The 19571-nt window shown below is 44.0% G+C and overlaps 1 protein-coding gene across 1 annotated transcript in view; it reads left to right on the forward strand.

The window, feature by feature from the left end:
• The window catches only part of CDH11 (cadherin 11), a 141883-nt gene that overhangs the window by 53879 nt on the left and 68433 nt on the right, over positions 1–19571 (forward strand). The window contains exon 2 of the mRNA XM_061174477.1: positions 6227–6354. The gene's annotated coding sequence lies outside the window, so the exon portion shown is untranslated. The remainder of the gene's footprint in view (positions 1–6226; positions 6355–19571) is intronic.

The raw sequence follows: 19571 nt of genomic DNA on the forward strand, positions 1-19571 counted from the left end.
GGGCATTTCCTGACCTGGTAGGGAACCATTTAGAGTTTAAATATTCTCGAATTCTTTACGTAAAGATTGCTGTCCTTCTAAGAAGTAGGTGGCTCCTACCAGAAGGAAGTTTCTGTCTTGTCCTGTGCATTACTGTCAAATGTTGAGCTATTTGTTCATTCACGGCAAGGAGACAAATAAGCTAAATAAACTATGGAAGAGGTAAATACTGTTCCAGAACAGATGTGATTGTGTGTGCCCTACTTGCTTTGTTTACTCCAGCAATTCTTTCTGAAAGTTTTCCAAATGACCCAGTAGATATCCCAGAAATTCTCCTGAAGTTGGGTTATATTTATTTTTATTTGCTTGCCACCTCCTCCTTACCCCCCTCCCACCAAAAAAAAAAATAAATAAATAAAAAGTAAAATTGCTGCTATTTTAGGGCAAAAATAAAATATACTCTCTTGGAGAGAGGCTTTTTATTTTCCTTCGATTCTAAGTGTTCCCGGGTTCTATAACAATATAAATAGACTTAAGTGTGTGTGTGATTTTTATAGTGGATGTGTTTAGCTTTTCCCCCTTTTCTGATGTTGAATTCCTTTTTTATCCAGATTTTTATAGAGGATGTGTTTAGCTTTTCCCCCCTTTTCTGATGTTGAATTCCTTTATTATTCAGTAGAGAAATCATCATGGCAAAGTGGGAAGGCAGATCTTTGGGAGCATGGGAAATTTAGATTTGCATTCCCATTCTGCTGCTAATTAGCTTTGTTATCTTGGGCAAGTTATTTAACTTCTCTGAGGTTTAATTCCCTTCTCTTTTAGGAGGTAGGAACGGAATAAAACAAGCCCCGCCCAGTGCTGCTGGGAAGATTAATTAAAAGAAAAATGCACGTACAGGAACCAAGGCTATATATATTGGGGATATGTAGTGGGTGACAAATAAAACTGGAGCTCCCAGTATTGCAAGTGTTAATATGTTAAAGGGGAGAAAGCGAAACTCCATCATTTAGGCGAGAAATAGGGATAAAATGTAGAGTAGCAGGAGGTTTGCTCATATGCTAGATGACTGTTTGTTTATTCATTTCCCAAAGATATTACAAAGGCTGTGAATATTTATTTAGTTCTGCTCCCAATAGCCCTTCTAATAGGGAATTATTTGGGTACAACGAAAGACATTTGTAAACGCGGCTGATAAGACTGACACTGGACAAGGAGTGTTTTGTTGGACACAAGAATTCTATTGTCACTGGCTTCAGTTGTCAAGTGCCCGGGGAACCCAGAATTTATGGTGACAGCACAATGGGCCTTTCAGGGCCCAGCAAAAGAGCTGTGAGATCCCGCTCCCCGGCTTTTCAGGGCTTCTAATCTTTTTATCGAGCCCGGACAATGCCGGATTCAGCTGCTGCCTGCGCCTCCTGACTGTCCATTGGCCATCAGGTATTGTGCGGTAATTACCATGGTGACAATGGACTCTCTCTACACCAGTCCATCGGTGCTTTGGAAAACGGCGAAGGTTGTCACTTTGTATTAGGTGCCTCTAAAGGCATGGCTTACTTAGAAAAACTACTAAAGAGAAATAAAGATAATCATGCTAAGAGTTTGATTTAAAGGGCCACTGTGTCAAATCCATTTGGAGCCCAGGAACTCTTTATGGATGTTTTCCCGTAATTACAGCCAGACGCTGGGCGTCATCCCTGCACAAGCAGTGAGTAGCCGGCCTTCGAGATTTTGCAGGGAGCCCTGAGCTGTGGGCAGCTGGCAGCCCTTAAAGTCCTATGGGAGCAGAGGTCTAAGCTGAGCCATTGTACTTTGAGGGATCCCTGAACTTCTTTAAAAACTCAGTTTTCTCATCTGAAAAGGAATGGTGTGGAAAAGTGCTTATAGATTAATATTAATTATATATTCCATGAATGTATATTAATATATGCAAATATATGATTATTAATCAATATATGAAAGCTTATCCGTCTACCATAGGGCTTTGTGAACAGCAAATATACAATAAAAGGTAAAACTAAAAAAAAAAAAAAAAAGGTAAAACTAATTTTTTAATCATGCACAATTGAAAAAGCACAATCTATACCTTTTCTTAATCACAGCTACTAATCATTGAGTGCCTACTCTAAGTGAGGTATTGTATTTATTATCACTATTCTTTACACTAATCCTACAAAAGAGTTATTAATATCCCCATTTTATAGTGAAGAAACTGAGGCTCAAAGAGTTCTTGCCAAAGTCAAATTAGCTTGGAAGAGGCAAAGCCTGGATTTTAAGTCCTGTCCCCTCACACTTAATAGCGTCTTCCCTCATTTTTTTTTTTTTAATCATAATCTACAAATTTATCTTACAAAATATGCTTCACCATATGGTTTTGGAAGTTGGGCGATAACAGGAAAGAAAAACACCCAGTGGTGAGTATTTAATTGGGTTTATTCATCCCTTCAACAATGTCAGGAACATGTGACACCCATAAAAGGAAGAAGCCCCCATTTGCAGGGAACCCAGGCTCTACTGCCTGTGCCCCTTCTCCTGTCTGCAGAGCAAGAAAAACACACAGCAATATCAACAAAACAACTTGATGTTTCTAGACCAACAGAAAATTATATGGCCTTTGCTTGACTTCTTTGCCCAATAAAAGTTTCAAAAACCTGATATTTTATTGTTTAATAGTAATGTATTTAATCATAGTTTGTATTACTCAGCTCCATACCAAAATATCTCAAATTCCCTGTTGTGTTGTTATACCAAAAAGTAGAAATTATGTTATCACATCCTAGAGAAACGGGCATAATTTACCCGGGGAAGCAGGTCTCGTTGTGGGTTCTTAAAGCTGGCAGGAAAGGAGTAGATTTTTTAGTGATTTGGTCTGCTGCTTCCTTGCTCTATGAATTTGGGTATTTACCACTTAGCCTCAGTTTTTTTCACCTGTAAAATGGAGCTGTCACTCTCTCCTTGGCCTACCCTGCTCCACTCAATGGCAATTCTTTCCCTTTTATACCCATCACCCCTGTGTCATACCTATATACACAGTTAGTGGCCTGAGGATCCTGAAGCATGCACTGATGGAGTAAGTGGGGTGGGGACTATTTTAATCTAATTGACATATACTTTCAGCCCTTATCCTCCCCCACAGCACTATATGTTGGTGTTTTTGTTGCTGGAGTGCTGTTGACAATGATCCTGGCACACACCTGGCTGGGCTGAGCCCACATTCCAGAGGAAGACCCACACATGGAGAGCTATAAGCCAGGGTATTTGACTTGGAGCAGAAATCCTAAGAGGGGGATGCAGCATGACTCGTGAGTCAAAGGGAAGGATATGGCTCTGCATGTACTGAGTCTTCAATACAATCAGAGCTCAGCAAAAGAAATTTGCCACAATCACATCCCCATCTGTCCCTGAGTTTCCTCCTTGATTTTGATATGCTTGCCAAGTATTTTCTCCATCCCACTTTACACCTTTTGCTTCATGGTGTTCCTTTTCCTGATTTCTCAGTCTCTGAACTAATATATGGCATGGAGTGTCTGCGCCTCCAAGAGGTTCAGTACCATGGGTAGCCGAGCACAGCAATGGAAGGGGCTGGTAGAGAGCAGTGGTTCCCGTACTTGAAGAGGGCCCGTGATGGCATGCAAGCCTTGGGAAATGAAGGGAAGATGCCCTGAGAGTAGGTAGGAGTGGGTGCAGCAGGGCTGCATTGTATTTTTCTGTCTCAAAAGGGACCACATGATTCCAGGCCTCGGAGGAGTCATTAGATGTGGGGCAGGGCTGGGGGGAGAGGGAAAATGAACATTCCAACCGAGAACACCAATGCAGAAAGAGAACACCTGCACTATACCTGCCCAGCCCTCTCAAACCTAATGAACTCTTTTTTCCCATCAATTCTGTTAAAAGCACAAAAACAACTTAGATTTCTTCTATTCATTTTTTTCTAAGAAAGATGGTATAATTGTATACTACAGACATTGTCCACAGAACCCAAAGCCCCTCTTTCTCAAGTGTTTGCAGTGATCAGAATTCATAGACAATTCACCCATTTATTTTCGCTTTCCTTCCAAGGCTCTTAATTGTCAGTGCAAGCTTTTGGTGAAAGGAGTTTTAAAGGAGATATTTTGCAGGGAGGTAAAGAATGCAAGGCCAAGTGGGAGTTCAATTCATTTTTATAGATTTGAGAAGTAAACTTTTAAAAGCACAATGGCTGTATCATGAACTGATTGGAGACCAGAGAAGAAACACAGGCTATGAAGTCTGCACTGCTGGATTCTGATCCCACCTTGGGTGTTATGGGCTGTACATCTCGGGCAAGAGTTTGACCTTTTTGAGTGGTGGGGTGAGATACCCTGATGAGTTCATGATACCCAGAGTGGATATATGCATTTAAAGAGAATACATTGGTAAGGACTGCAACAAATGCCGGTTCCATCCCCGTTTATGGTCTCCTATTTATCCATTTCTGGGTAACATACCACCCCCAAATTTAGTGTCTTATAACAACTATTTATCATTACCTCTTACAGTTGAGTTGAGTGAACTCTTCTGGGCAGTTGTTACTTGGGCTCTCATGCTGTGTAGTCAGATGGCTGGAGTCACATGAAGGTTTGAGTGGGTTGGATGTCCAAGATGGCACCTGGACTTACCATCTGGCTCTTCAGCTTGGATGCCTGGAACAGCTAGAGATGGCTGGGCATCTTTCTCGCTCTCTGTGCAGCTTCTCCACATGGCTAGCTGGAGCTTCCTCACAGCATGGAGGTCTAGAGCATTCAGACTTCAGACATGGCAGCTGACTTCTCCCAGAGGAAGCTTTCCAAGAACACAAGACAGGTTACCAGGTTTTTATGACTCAGCTTCTGAAATCATATAGTATCACTTTAGCAGTGTTGCATTGGTTACCCAGGGGCAACTCAGAGTCATGTGGAAGGGGACCACATAAGGGCATGAATGTCTGGGCGTGTGATTCACTGGGGGAGGGCTACTGGAAAGTGGCTACAACGTGGTTGCAAGTTGGGTCCTTCCTCATCAGTTATGTGCTGAATGAACTGCCCCCTGTGACTCACTGCATGTGCATCTGCTACTCTATCTTTGACATCCTGGAAATAGCACACCTTAGGACAGTTTTCCTGTTCTTGATACAGTCACCAAATCAAGGAGCCATGAACAGATTTCAGTAGATGTACAGTTCATCCTCAGCCCTTCACCAGAGGGTTTTTCACATGTTGTTGTTGTCCTTGTTTGTTTTGGAGACAGCATTGTGTGTGAGGAGCTGTTAGGTGGAACCAAGATGAAGCAAGGAAAAGTGGATTTAGGAAAAATGAAGGATAACAAAGTCAAAGTAAGAAGCTATTTAAGCCCTTAATGCAGCCCGAGTTGATCCTAGAAGGTAGAAGTTCTGGAGAGGAAGGACATTCAAGAACTCCTTTATGCTGTTGTGTCAGGGACACTATGCCAGCCACACCTTCCTTGGTTCAGTGCCTCGGTTTTGGAAGACGACAGCTGTTCAGACACTCCATATTCCTCTCTTCATTCATTCAGCAAATATACATTGAACAGCTGCTCTGGGCTAGGAAACGTGTTAGACACTTCAGGAGACGTGAAGATGAATCAGACCCGAATCCAGGCAGAACACAGCCCCACACAGAAACTCCAGAATGTGCTGCAGAGCAGGAGGGGGGCGGAGAGGAATGTCGTCTTGACAAAGAATTGCAGCTCTGTCAGCCCAGTGCTCTGCTTTGCCAGCATGGGGATGACATCTCCTATCACAACTGCCACCACTGTCACTCTTTGCCCTTGAGTCTGTCATTCCATGAGGATTCGACAGCACCAGAACAGTGCTTCTCCCTTTAGGAGGGAAGGAACTTGCTTTGGACGCCAGTAAAATGCGGATTCTATCAGCAACCGGCTCTAAGACTTCCTGTCTCCCCTACAGGTTTGTTGTTAGTGCTAGAGCAGACGCGTGTAAAGTATGTAGCATATTATAAGAAGGTGGATGTATGACTGCTTTTATCTTTGTTATCAAAGTTCCAGATGCACAAATGGTTCATCAAACCATCCTGTGGGTACCTCTAAATCCATGACAAGTTTTTCCCACTTTGCACACAATTGTGATAATTTGTTTACATCTTTCTACACCTGGACTGTTATTGTCTGAGAAAAGTGTGTCCTATGCAACTGTGTACCCCCAGTGTCTAGTAGTGTATCACTTTATTGATTCATGTCACCTCTAGGTTACTAACGATCCTTTCACTTTTTGCAGAAATCACTGTATATTCGGCTCAGTGGCCTCCTGACGATCATTCCTGTTGCCATTTGTTGAATGACCAATCAGATGGGTGGAGTTTTGCGTTATAGAAATTGGCAGCAAGTATCCAATGGGTGAAGAAGGTAAGATGGACCAGCATTACTGAGTGTTTCAAATGTAACTATATTTGTGGAGATGGAAATGATGGCTTCCAGGCCCATCGCACAAACCTGCTGTGGTTTGAACCTTCACAAATCCAGAGTAGAATTTGACAGGGAAGTAGGCCTGGGCTTTGAGGAATGTGATTATTCACTGTTGTTACTGGGTTATCTCTATGGAGCACCTATTATGTTCCTGTACAAGGATGATGGTAGTTTTTTGTTTTGGGGTTTTTTTTGACTATAGAAGGTTCAGAGGAGAAAGAAGGAACTAAAGGGGGTTATAATTCCTTAGCAAGAGCTCGGCTGGATAGACTGACTAAGGCAACCGACATGTTGTTTTTTATCCCCTTTTCTTCTTTTGAAAAGAATTCTCTAAATATGTACAAGGTGGCTTACATCCCACAAGAAAAAGAGATCACTAGGAGGCTGAACCTTTTAGATCTCAAAAGACAGAGCACTAGATCATAAGCCAGGAGGATGACTTCAACTCCAAGACCTGGCTCTGCCGTTCATTGTCTGTGTGCCCCTAGGTTAAGGAGCTCTTCTCTGGGCCACAGGGTGGTTGGATCCAGAGTCTCTAACAGTCCTTAAGTCTTAGGATTCTATGAATGTATTTACCTCCTTTATCTGCTCAGTGGTAACTGGAGCTATATTTTATAGGATGTCCAAATATTCAAATAAAAATTTAAGAATTAATTCTACCAGCATGACTTTCCACACTTTAGTGTCCTAGACCCATCCTTCCACGTGTCGGTGGCTCATCTCCACGTGTGTGTCCACCAAGTGCCTTAAATGCAGGGGCCAAATACAAGTCATGATTTTCTCCTCTAAAGCTTTACCTTGTCCTGTGTGCCACATTTCAGCCATAGCACCAAAATTCACTCACATCCAAAACATGGGAGGGATCCCATATGCCTCCCAACCCCTACCTCCAATAACAATTGATTCCTGTTGATTTACTCTCTGACTATCTCTGAAACATTTTTATTTTTCTCTATCCCCACTGCCACCATCCAAATGCAAGCCAGATCCCCCTTCTCCAAGATTTTGCTGCAGTTGCCACCTAACAGATCTTTTTGCCTCCAGTGTTACTTCTCCCCGCGTCAGCTCCAGCATGATCCATATCCTGAACAGTGTCCCTAAATCCAGAAATTATGTTACTTTGCTACTTAATCGCTTTCGATGTTACAGATCTGAACTCCTTCACGGGCTTCTAGGACCCTTCGTTGATGGGGCCACTGTTCTGTTGCCCAGAGTCACTCTCAGCTGCTCTCTGCACACCAAGCCCTCACTGTACACGTCCACTCTAGGATCTACTATAAGGCACAACCTTTATTTCCCCAAAGCCCAGTAATCTCCCTCTCTTCACAAGCTAAGTTTTACTCATTTTATACCTTCACTTGGACCTCACTATCTCTAAGGAGTTCTTTCTGATCCCTGAAGACTGGACTTTGGGTGTCTCCTAGGCTTTAGTCATCGAGATTACACCATTTACTGTGATTCCCACATTGGGTTGTAATTGCCTGTTTAGTTGTCAGTCTTCCCAGCTAGACCTGAAGGTTCTTGAGGATTGGCCTCATTTTGGAACCACCAGGCAGGCTCACAGTTGCAAGCACTGTATCTGGCGCAAAGTAGGTTCTCAATAAATATTTACTAAACGTATGAATAGAGACTTTAAGTATAGTTTGAATAGAAGATGAAGAAGGGGACCTGATGTTACCACAGAGAGAAAAGTCACAATGTTGACAGCTAACAGGTATTGAGTGCTTACAATATGTCAGGCACATAAGGTCTTTAAAGGTATCACCTCCCTTAATCCTTGCAAAAACCTACTGTGATAGATTCTATGAATATCCAAGATATTACAAATGAGAAAACCGAGTTTTAGAAAAGATAAGTAACTTGCCTATGGCCATATTGCCATACTTTTATCCTTGGACGTTTTTATCCTTGGAGGTCTGACTTTAGCTAGAGCTTTTATCTTTGACTACTCCTTTCTTTTGTCTTCCCCAGAATTAATCTGGTCCATTATGGACAAAAAACATTTCCTCCACGTAAGGCTTAAGACTTTTCCTGCAGCCCACACAAGCTATTTTTACTTAGATGGTCAGCCCCTGTGACTGGGGTGTGTAAATCTTTGGTGATTTTCCAGGTGTTTTACACTCATATTTTAATGTGGGTTTGTTCTGGGACAAAATTTCAATTTGGGGAGCCCCCCCCCAACTCTTTCTCCTATGTTCTGGTCAACGTTTGTCATGGGAATAAACCAATGAATGAAAACACTCTTAGTGAAGGCAGAGCCACGCTTTCCTGCAAATGTACCAATATGACTTGGAAATTATGTGGCTGACTCCTCTCACATTAGCATATTTTGCACTCATTTGCTCTGAAGCCTGGCTCAGCAGAGGAAACGCATCCCTCCTCTGGAAATGCCTGTGAATGATGATCATCTCATTTCTGCCAAGCCAAATGGGTCTCTTCATTTCATCCGACCTTTGAATTCTTCAGTAGGACTTGCGGCTGACATTTCCTTTTTTTCTTGGTAATAGGGACAATTAGAATGAGGTATCAATGAAACAGAGTCAGAAGTTAAATAGAAAGTACTTCAATTTAATTTCTCTTCTAGGAAATCGTTTAGGTTTTTTTTTTTCCACTTATAAATTAAGAACAGCCTGTTTTGAAGAGTTCTGCATAGCTTTTATTCCAAAGAGAGGAAGGTAAACTAGTCTAATCTTTGTAGCACCCTTAAAAAAACACAGCATGGTACAGATGGAACAGTCCTTTGATCTTTCAGGATAATCTTCTTGTTTTAGACATAGGATTTTTTTCTTTTTTTCCTAGAGGGAGGAAAGGACTTGGATCATACTATAAGGTTTTGGAAGAGCAAAATGAAACTTACCTACAACTTGGGCTCAAGACTCAGATTCTTGATCCCCAATCCATTCAGGATGGCAGTGTTTCTTGAACAAGTGCCTGTGATGTGCCAGGATACAGGCAGGGATGAAAGGCTCTTTCCCTTTCTTCAAGGAGCTTACAGTCAAGGAGCTCTGTATAAAGCACTCAGAATCCTAGTGGGAAGGAAAGAGAGGGGGATGGGAGGTAGAGAGAAAGACTTTTCACAAATGGCTGTGAAGTGGTTTGGACTTAGGGATCAACTCTCTGGCTGACTTCTAGGGAAATCCACTTGAACTTCCGTTCCTGGTACATTTTTCTTACTTAGGCACCTCCTCAGAGCAGGAGAGGAATGACCTGAGTAGCTACAGGACAGAGCTTCCTGGCCCTGCTACCTCACTGAGCTTTTAGTAGGGCATTGGGGCACAGATTCGAATGTCTTGAAGCGAAAAGTATTTGCTGTTATACTCATGACAAGTGTACACACGTTGAGACCCTCCTGACTGATAATCAGCAGGGGCTGCTCATCACAGGCCACCCAATTATCTTTCATTTGCATAAACATTTGCATAAAAATCAATCCCAAAAAGCCCCTTGGGGGGGCAGCTTACCTGTGCTGGAGCAGCCACCAGGCTGTGCATTGTCCCTGACAGTGTGAAATGTCGGCAGCCTGCCTCCTAACCCCCTCTGCCTGCTGCGTCTGTCTGTGAAGGCACATTTCCTATTTTGGGATATAGGCCACTGTGGAGAAAGAGGCCAAGTATCTGTCTGTAGCTGGTGCCCTGAGAGTCATAAACAGACACTCAGTTCACTTGCTGACTCCTTTGCAGATCTTCAGTGTGTACAGTGTGACTGTCACTAATGCAATCAACTAAGGGATACAGGAAGCTCTCATGTGCCAGGTAATGTAAATATCCCACCTTTGCCAGAATCGGTACTAAAGGACAAACTTCAACCGAAGCCATGGTTCTCTGATCTTGCTTTATTTAAGGAATGGTGAACAAAGTGCACAGACCCTCCTGATCAGGACAGTGAGAGCTGATGTTCGATGCAACGCCCATGTGCAGACACTGTGCTACGTGCTTTACGTTCATTGTCTTGTTTGATGTCAGCAACGCTTTGGTATGTGCCGTTGTCCTGATTCTTTTCTGATGAGGACACGGAGGTTCAGAGAGGTGGATGAACTTCCTGAGGGCCAAGCGATGAGCCATGTGTAGGGCCGGGGCCTCCACGCCCCAGTACAGTACCGTAGTGCCTCCAGTGTGTCTCTTCCAATTCTTTGGTGTCTTGCCTTCTGGTCTTAACCAAGTTGGATGGTGGTTATATTACAATTCTTTTGGTGCTCATATCATAAATCTCCATGTGGGTTATAAAGGAGACAGACCTAGGTGCTGCTGGCTAATGCAGCAGTGTGCTGCTGAATGTAGGCACTGAGTGAGAGGTAACCCATGGGGACAGGAAAATCATCAATCATCTCTTGAGAACCATTCCTATTTTAGGCCTTGGACTAGGTGCCGATACAACAATGAACGAAATGCACATGTATCAACACGACAGTTGTACCAAAGTCATGTCTTTAAAGAGCACCCCTTCTTGTGATGGAGCCAGGTCAGCAGAAAATAACCATGGCTTAGAGTTTCTTAGAGACAGCTCCATGGGTTCGTAGGAGCACAGAGGGACTGACTCTGATAGAGAAAATCGGGGAAGGCTTCAGTGAGGAGGTGACCTTTGGGTTTAGATGTGACGTATGAGTCAGAATTTACCAGGAGACAATCAGGAAGGATTTTTCAAGCAAAGAGAAAAGTGCAGAGGTTCTTGAGCCAAAGTATTCATGAGTAGGTGGTCTGTTTGTTTATGTAAATAGGTAAGACAGTTACAAGGTCTATAGAAAATTAAGTACCCTTCAATCCCTATCTTCTAGTCTGTCAGTTTCCTCCCCTGGAGGCAACTACTATTTTCAGTTTTCTACGTGCCCCTCCAGAGAGCTTCCAGGCAGTTAGGACGCTACAACCACACACCCATGTACTTGCTTCTTCCATGTTTGTATACGTAGGTGGTATCCAACTGTAAACACTCGTATGTACACTGTTCTACACCTTGATTTTAAAAAGAAAACTTTATTAAGTTTCCCTCCTTGTTTTTGTTGCTTGTTCTCTGACTTTAAGCTTTCTTTAAATTTTAAAACATTTCAAACCTACAGAAAAGCTGCAAAAATTAATTCTTATAAACCCTTCATCTTGAGTCACTGATTTTTTTAAATCATTTTCCCCATGTTCCATGCAACAGCTGTATGAACATAATGCCTAATCGAGGTACAGCTTGGACGTCAGTAACCCAGATACTTAGGTGAGCTTCTTCTCTCTCCCCAGCACTTACTTAGCAAGATGACCAAGATGTACTTGAAACCAAGAATACGTTCCTCTCTTTGTCAGTTTCCCTGAGATGCCAGAAGCAGCAAATGTACCCCCAGGATGGAGATGGCAGGAGGGGCCCCTCTTTGGGCCACTTGCTACCCACTTGATGCTCATCTTTGGGAAAGGATCTTCCGCTGTCTCATCAAGTAGGGGAGTCTCAGGCAGGTGATCACGCTCTCTGCACACTTGCCTTCTGGACCCAGTGGTCCAGGATGGGAACAGACAGTCCCGCTGAAATCTACTCACTTCATTTCCGGCAACCAGCCATGTAGATAGTGTGACTTTTCTGTTCTGCTTGTCAGAGTCAACACGGCATCTCAAAGGCTGGTGTAGGGTTCCCTCCTTTTAAAGATCAAAGCACTTGAACACTGCTCGTTTATCTGTGCATTTCCTCCGTACATTACATGGCAAGGAATAGTTTGTTCTCAACGTGAGAGGGACTTTGAATATGGTGACAGGCAGGAAGTAACCCAAGAAGACAGTGTGATATGGTTTTGCCGTCAAGTGCTCTGGGCCCAGGAGGATTGTTTTCAGGTATTCATTCATTCACTCATTCACTCATCAAATAATTCCTGAAAGACACCGTGACATTCTTTCATGCTTTGTGCCAAGGCCTATGCGTGCTCTTTGCAGGCTGGGTGCTCAGTGTCTATGGGGTGATAAACATATCTGGGCTGAAGAAAGTAGGTGAACCTGAGAGGGGTCAGGTGGAATCACCAGGGAATGACTTCCTGGCCATTCAGTAATTGATTTATTCATGTATCAAACACATTTACTGACTGCTTACACTGTGCTAAATCCACACATTCACCTGTGACTAAGATTACTGCAGTTCCTGTTCTCATGGAACTCATAATGCCAGTGAAGGGGGCTCCCCGGACCCCCTTCTAAGTCTACCTGTTTTCTTCAGTTGGGCCCATCAGGAAGGTTCAGCTGCTCTCAGAATGTTTCAGGACAAAATCAGGCCGTTGCCCATCAGCCCTCCCAGCCCCATGTGATTTCCAAGACAGAGACTCACCATTTCCTCCAGAGGCTACTAACCCAAATTACCCTGTGCCCTGTGGGGCATGCAGAGCTCAAAGCAGTTTGAGAGAGCAGAGAAGGAAGGGTAACAAGACATATTAAAATCAGCCACCCATTAACCGTGTCTGCTGAGAATCTAGAAGGCGGCAGCCAGACACCTGGCAAATGCATCCATTTGGAGGCTTTAGAAAAATTGTGGAGGGGCCAGTGAGTTCATCTTTTCAAGAGGCTCTGAATTTTAGAATCTAAGCACCATTTGAAATGATGTTAGGTTTCCATAGCAACAGTTCTTATATATATATATATTTTTTTTTAAGAAAACAAATGTTTAAATGTTTGGCCACATACCTGCAAGAGCTAGAAGGAACCTCTCTAAATGAATATCTAGCAAGTTCCCTTAAGTATCACATTTCTGTCCATAACAGATGCTATTTTGGACCTCTCAACATTCCCATTCTCTTTTCAGAATTTCCACTTGAAAAATGGACCCAGGAGTATTGTTACTCAATGCCCCTAAACCATTTGCATCATGCTTTGGGCAAAGAAAAAGCCTTGGTCACTTGTGTAGTTGCATTCTTGTGCAGGGTTTGCGCTGGACCGCACAGTGGCAGGGAGCAGCCTGCACTCACACGGGAAGGGCCAGGGTCACTGGTGACCAGGTTCATGGGAGCACATCCGGCTCCCTGATCTCCTCCCGAGTCCTCCTCCACCGAGCTGCAGCAGGATAGATTTTTCTAAAGTCTAAATTGTATCAAGTTCCTTCAGTCTAAAACTCCAAGCTTCAGAAGTTTGTGGTCTTTCACAGGATAAATTGCAGGTCCCTCCGCCTGGCTCCTAAGACTGACATGATCCATTCCCCACCCCCTCTCATCTCTTGAAGCCCCTATTCCACCCCCCCAGTTAACTCCCCATCCATACCGTATTGCTGAGGGTCCCTGTGCTTCATGATGCTTAACACTCCATCCTCTTGCATCAGTTTTCCTTCTCAGTCTCCATTTGTCTGAAGATGCTGAGAAGGATCCTCTCTTCCAGGTGGGGTTCCTGACTCCTGAGTGCCTTGGTTCCTTGGGGGTCTTGATATGTCTTCATGGACCCTGGGCATCTTTGCCTTTATGAGCTCCTTTTTCTATTAAAAGAATTAAATGTTATATTTTATGACTGCTTTGGTATGAAGATGAATATAATCTTTACCCTCAAAGGTCAATTTTCCTTCTGACCTTAAAAGAAACTGAAACATTCCTGTGAGCCCATAAAGGTATTGTGGACCCCAGGCACAATACTTCTACCTAATGGAGAAGCCTCAGGGGCTTGGCACTTTCTGTTCCCTCAGTCTGGGTCCCTTCACATGCCTAGCTCTCCATTATTTAAGGCCTTTCCTGATGTCACAACCTGTAAAGGCACACCCACCACTCGGTTATTCAGTATGTCATCATTCTGTCTTATCCTTCACAGGAGTCATCATAATGTGTGAATATCATGTCTATTCCCTTTCATGGTTTACTTTTTTTTTTTTTTTTAAACTTTGGGTTTTTTATTTATTTATTTATGGCTGTGTTGGGTCTTCGTTTCTGTGCGAGGGCTTCCTCTAGTTGAGGCGAGCGGGAGGCCACTCTTCATCGCGGTGCGCGGGCCTCTCACTGTCGCGGCCTCTCTTGTTGCGGAGCACAGGCTCCAGACGTGCAGGCTCAGTAATTGTGGCTCACGGGCCTAGTTGCTCCGCGGCATGTGGGATCTTCCCAGACCAGGGCTCGAACCCGTGTCCCCTACATTAGCAGGCAGATTCTCAACCACTGCACCACCAGGGAAGCCCCATGGTTTACTTTTTTATTATCTGTTTCCCCCATGAGAGTCTAAGCCCCTCGAGGTTCAGAGACATGGTCTGCCTTGCCCACCCCTATATTCTCAACATCCAGAGCAATGTGGTCCACACTAGTAGTAGCTCAGTAAATATTTCTTGAATGAATGACTAAACCAACACCTAATTCTTGAATGTTTCTCTTATGGGTCGACAGGAATATGATGGTTGGTTGCCTGTCTTAGAAAATTGTGTGTGGCCGAGGGCTGGAGCGTGAGCTCCTCCGTGCTGCTGGGTTGCTCAGAATTTTCAGACGCCTCTCTCTCTATTCCTCATTTTCTCCCTCCCTGTCTCTCTCTTGCTCTCGCTCTCGCTCTGAGTTCCTCCTGGGCCACCATTCAGATTGGAGTGTCATCGGTTCCTGGAGCACTCCACTCTGGGGATGCCAACAGCTGCATCATGGCTTTCCCGCGTGTGCATCTGCGCATTAACACAGGCCTTTCGGGCCTGCTCTGGCTTGCCTGACCCTAATCCCACCGGGAAAGAATGTGCATCTGTAATACTCTGGAAAATTGGGGCTGACATGTAGCTTGGTACCCAAAGTGGTTTCACTCAAGCAAACACAGAGAATAATAGCCATGCATTTAAATGCTTGAGCAGATATCAATTGGAGGAACGTTCCAATAATCCATGTTTATAAAGCCCGTGAGTATGAATTTTTGAAATAGCACTTACCCCACTTTATTCTTGACAAATGATGTTTGTAGCCATTGAGATATTTTATTCCAATTATGTGCCAGTGTTGTGGGGAGAAGGCTTTTGACAATAGCAGGACATAAGCCATTTTTACTGTGCCTCTATCACTATTCCCGTTGCTAAACTCGACTGGACAGTTCATTAAGATGAAAAATTAACAGCACATGCTTTGGGGAGAATAATCATGGAACATGACAGCTTGTGGAGGCACTGGCATTCAGAGAAGCAGACAGATGACAAACGTGCTGGTCTTCGGAAGAAGTGGTGATTGGCCAGTCGGTCAGGAGCCAGGCATTTACTGAGCGCCAACTTGTGTGTTCAGCCCTGAGCTGAGGTGCCGGGGGAAAGAAAATGCAGGCAACACGGCCTTTGCACTCCAAGAGCGTACCATCTATTTGGGAAGGTTGGGGAGATTTAAGCTGTCTATCTGGAAGCCCCAGAGGGGTGTACATCAAATGCCTGACACTTTGATGCTGACTGTAAGTTCAGGAGTAATTCAGTGTGGACTTTGGAGAAGATTTCTTAGACCTTGAAGAAGAACAGGATGTTGATTAGTAAACTGTACTCTAAATATAGTAGCTGCTAATGGCTATGATTTTGATTTTGGGAATTGGTGAAATGTTCTAGAATTAGATAGCAGTGGATTGATGTACAACTTTGCAGATTTACTGAAAACATGGAATTGTACACTTTAAAAGGGTGGACTTTATGTGAATTATATCTCAAGAAAGCTGTTATTTTTTTTAAGTGCTAAATTACAGTAAATCTTATTCAGAGTAAATCTTGTTCAGGGAGTTGAGCTTAGTTCCAATAGAAAAAAGGGATGGGACAGACTGACATTGATAGGAAGGAAGCTCATACCCATTTTACAGATAAGGAAGTGAAGGGTCAGATCAGCTCCTGCTTTGCCCAGGAAGCCACAGTGAATAGTGGGGCTGGGACTTCACCTCTAGCCCTTCTTGGCTCCAGCACTTAGATGCTTCCCATACCACGCTCCTGGTGCCCAGCAAAAACAGACCCTGGAATACAACAATAACACGAATGACAACAGTGACAGTGACTTCCCTCTGTAGAGCACCCTCGCCTCTTTTTTCTCTCATTTGTTCTTACGGTACCCCTGTGACGAGTGATCAGTATGAGAGTGCCTGCATCTGTGGAGGTGGGGTGTGTCTTAGGAGAAAAGGAGGACCGGGAGAAAGGAGATCACATCTGCTTTCCAGGCTGCATAAAGAACGCTGAATTCTCTTCTTCAGGCATTCAGGGTGTTTCCACCTCCACTTAGGGCTCTGTCTCTCCCTGGACCTTTATATGCATCCTATTTCTCCAGGGCAAGCAGAATTTCTAAGTGAAACCATAGAGATGTGGAATCCACGGATATTTAGAAACAAGGCTTGGAATTGGGTGTCCTGTCCGTTAAATATAGAAGTCAATGCTGTTTCTCTTCTCCTCTGTAGAAGGAGCAGATACACATTTCTATTGTAAAGCACACGTCTAGATTAAAGCCACTTAAATCATTATCTCCCCTGCAGTTCATAAGAGAGCTTTTGATGTCATTCTCAGCTTACTAGTGTAAATAATGGGTCAAATTCTCATCCTGTTGGACAGGATGGAAATCTGACTCAGGATTTGTAAATTTATTTTCACGGGGACATTTTCTTCCCCAGCAGACAGTGAAATAACAGCATCCTGGGAAACAGCCTGTGGAGGAATCACGATGCATTAACCTAAGCAGTGAGATCAAAACAGAAGCTCTGTTTGCGATCTCCCGCCAGAGCCCAAATCCCGGCAGTCCCCACTGTTTGGCTGCGTTCAGGAAGCGTAAATAAAAGTAGATCTTTGTAGAGTAAAAAGGAGCTGAGATTTAGGAAATGGGAGTCTTTCTCAAGCAGCAGACATCCTCTTTCCCAATTTCATTACAATTTTCTTAGCTTTTAAAGAAGTTAAATGAATAAAATAATAATAATAAAAGATTAATACTTCCTGAAATATGTCCCTGCCTATTTCAGAGTGTTAGCTTTTTCCCCCTCATTGAAGGGTCTGGACTAGTGGCCTGACTCAGGGGTGGGAATGGCCAGGTTCTAATCTTGTTTCTTGCTGGAAAGTGACTGCTCTGTGCTCCTCTTTGCTAATTTGTCAAATGTGGTCAACAGTGGGGTGATCATTGTAATCGCCCAATAATCAGTGTCTATAGGGATTTTGTGACCATTGACGGAGCTATGACCTCTAATGCACTTAGAACAATGCCTGTCACATAGAGACGGCTTCCTGAACAGGGCTCAGGGTGGTGGTGATGGCAATGCCTGAGTCTACACAATTCTAAATATCCAGGTGTTTCCAAATTCAGGTTCCTGTAGACAGAAGTTCGCAGTGAATGACAGAACCCAGGTCACAGCCAGGTTTGCACAGCACAGGCACACAGGTTTGCCCTGGAGGGCCGGCCTCCCCTCGAGCTGGCCTGAGTGTTAGCCTGTGAACATGGCAACAGGCACAGCCTCCCTGGGCTCTGCTGGCGCCACGTCCTGGTTCCCATGAACAGGGTGCCCCTCTTTGCAGAAGGGTGGTGCCAACTAAAGTGTCCCACAAAATACTGAAGAAGCACAGTGCACGGGGCGGGAGTGGTGTCACACAAAATGACCTGGGTTGGAATTTCGGGTCTTCCTCTAACTGTGACTTTGAACAGAACAGTAACTCTCTCTTGTGCTCGTGTTTTTTTGTTTTTGTTTTTAATGGAGCAGGAAGCAGTGACCGTCTTGACTGTCTCCCAGGGTTGAAGAAGGACTTGCATGTTTTACATTGTGAAACTGTACTTTCCTTCTCCTTGCCCAGCGCGATGTAGCTCAGCACAGAGGAGAAGGGGCTAAGGCGTCCCCCTCTGTGCATCATCTCAGCTTCCTTGTGAACCGCTACGTGTGACTTCTGCTGAGTGCTTTAACCTCGTGAAGTTTCTGCTTTCTCATCTGTTAAATGGGCGTATTAGTTTCCTGTTGCTGCTGTAACAAACTGCCACAAACCTAGTGGCTTTAAAACAACACAACTTTATTATCTTACAGCTGTGGAGATCAGCAGCCTAAAATGGGCCCCATGGGCTAAAATCAAGTTATCCATAGGGCTCTGTTCCTTCTGGAGGTCCTAGGGGAGAATCTTATTACTTGTCTTCTTCACATTCTAGGTGTCTCCTGGGTTCCTCGGCTCATGGCCTCTTCTTCTGCCTTCAAAGTTCATCACCTCATCCTCTGCTTCTCTCATCCATTCTCTCTCTCTCTCTCTCTGTCCCTCCTGCCTCCCTTTTATAAGGACCCTGTGATTACACTGACTCCACCTGAATAATCCAGAATAATCTGCCCATTTCAAGACCCTTAATTAAACCACATTCACAAAGTCCTCTTTGCCTTACAGTTTAATACATTTATAGGTTCTGGGAATTAATACATGGACATCTTTGTGCTGGGGCATCGTTTGTACTCACAGGACTGTTGCAAGGATCAAATGAGACAATGCATGTAAAATACTTAGCACAGTTCCCAGCACATAGTAATAACTCAATAAATGTTTATTCTCCTCCTTAGAATCACTGATAATGACATTTGCTTGCATACCTCCAGGAGACAGCTAGGGATTGCCACAGTTGTAATTGCCCAGCTCTGCACGCTGGCAGGAACAGTGGCCTTGTTTGGCCGTGGCTGGAGGCTTCCACTCATCTTAGCCCTGTAAGGAAGCCAGTCTGCAGAGATACTTCTGTCTGAATAATGCTCCCTCCAACAGAGTTAGCCTGACCAAGTTTTGCCTCTTTTCTAAGCTTCAGCTTTCTTATTTGTAAACTGAGGTTAGGGGGAGGAGCTTGACTCTGGGGCCCCGGGGTTCAACGGTTCTTCTGTTGAAAATCTATGAACTATAAGAAATGATCACAGGTGAACCAAAAAAAGTGCAGGTTGGTGTTAAGGTATGCTTACTGGCTTCTCAGGGAAAACAGCCCATTGCAAAACAACAACAATAGAAACAGCTATCATCTTCTCTCGCTTTCCATGAGCCTTCATCAGGGTTTCTAACTGCGGGTGCTTCTGGCTCAGGCTGGGCCATGTGATGACATAGACAGGAGGCTGGCACTGGGTGCTTTCTGTAACGTGTGGATCCCAGATAAGTGAGGATGTGAGCTCAGGTTTCCAAGATTAAGGTGGGGGCTGAATTCTTCTATTTAGAAGATACATCGTTCATGGATCCAGGATTGGAGAGGAAAAAAGCAAAAAGAGGAAGAAGCCTACTATGTGTCAGACACATAGGGATGCTGTCTTTGTATCATTTACTTCCCACCACTTTGCCTG

The sequence above is a fragment of the Eubalaena glacialis genome, chromosome 18 (assembly GCF_028564815.1).
Source record: "Eubalaena glacialis isolate mEubGla1 chromosome 18, mEubGla1.1.hap2.+ XY, whole genome shotgun sequence".
Lineage (NCBI taxonomy): Eukaryota > Metazoa > Chordata > Mammalia > Artiodactyla > Balaenidae > Eubalaena > Eubalaena glacialis.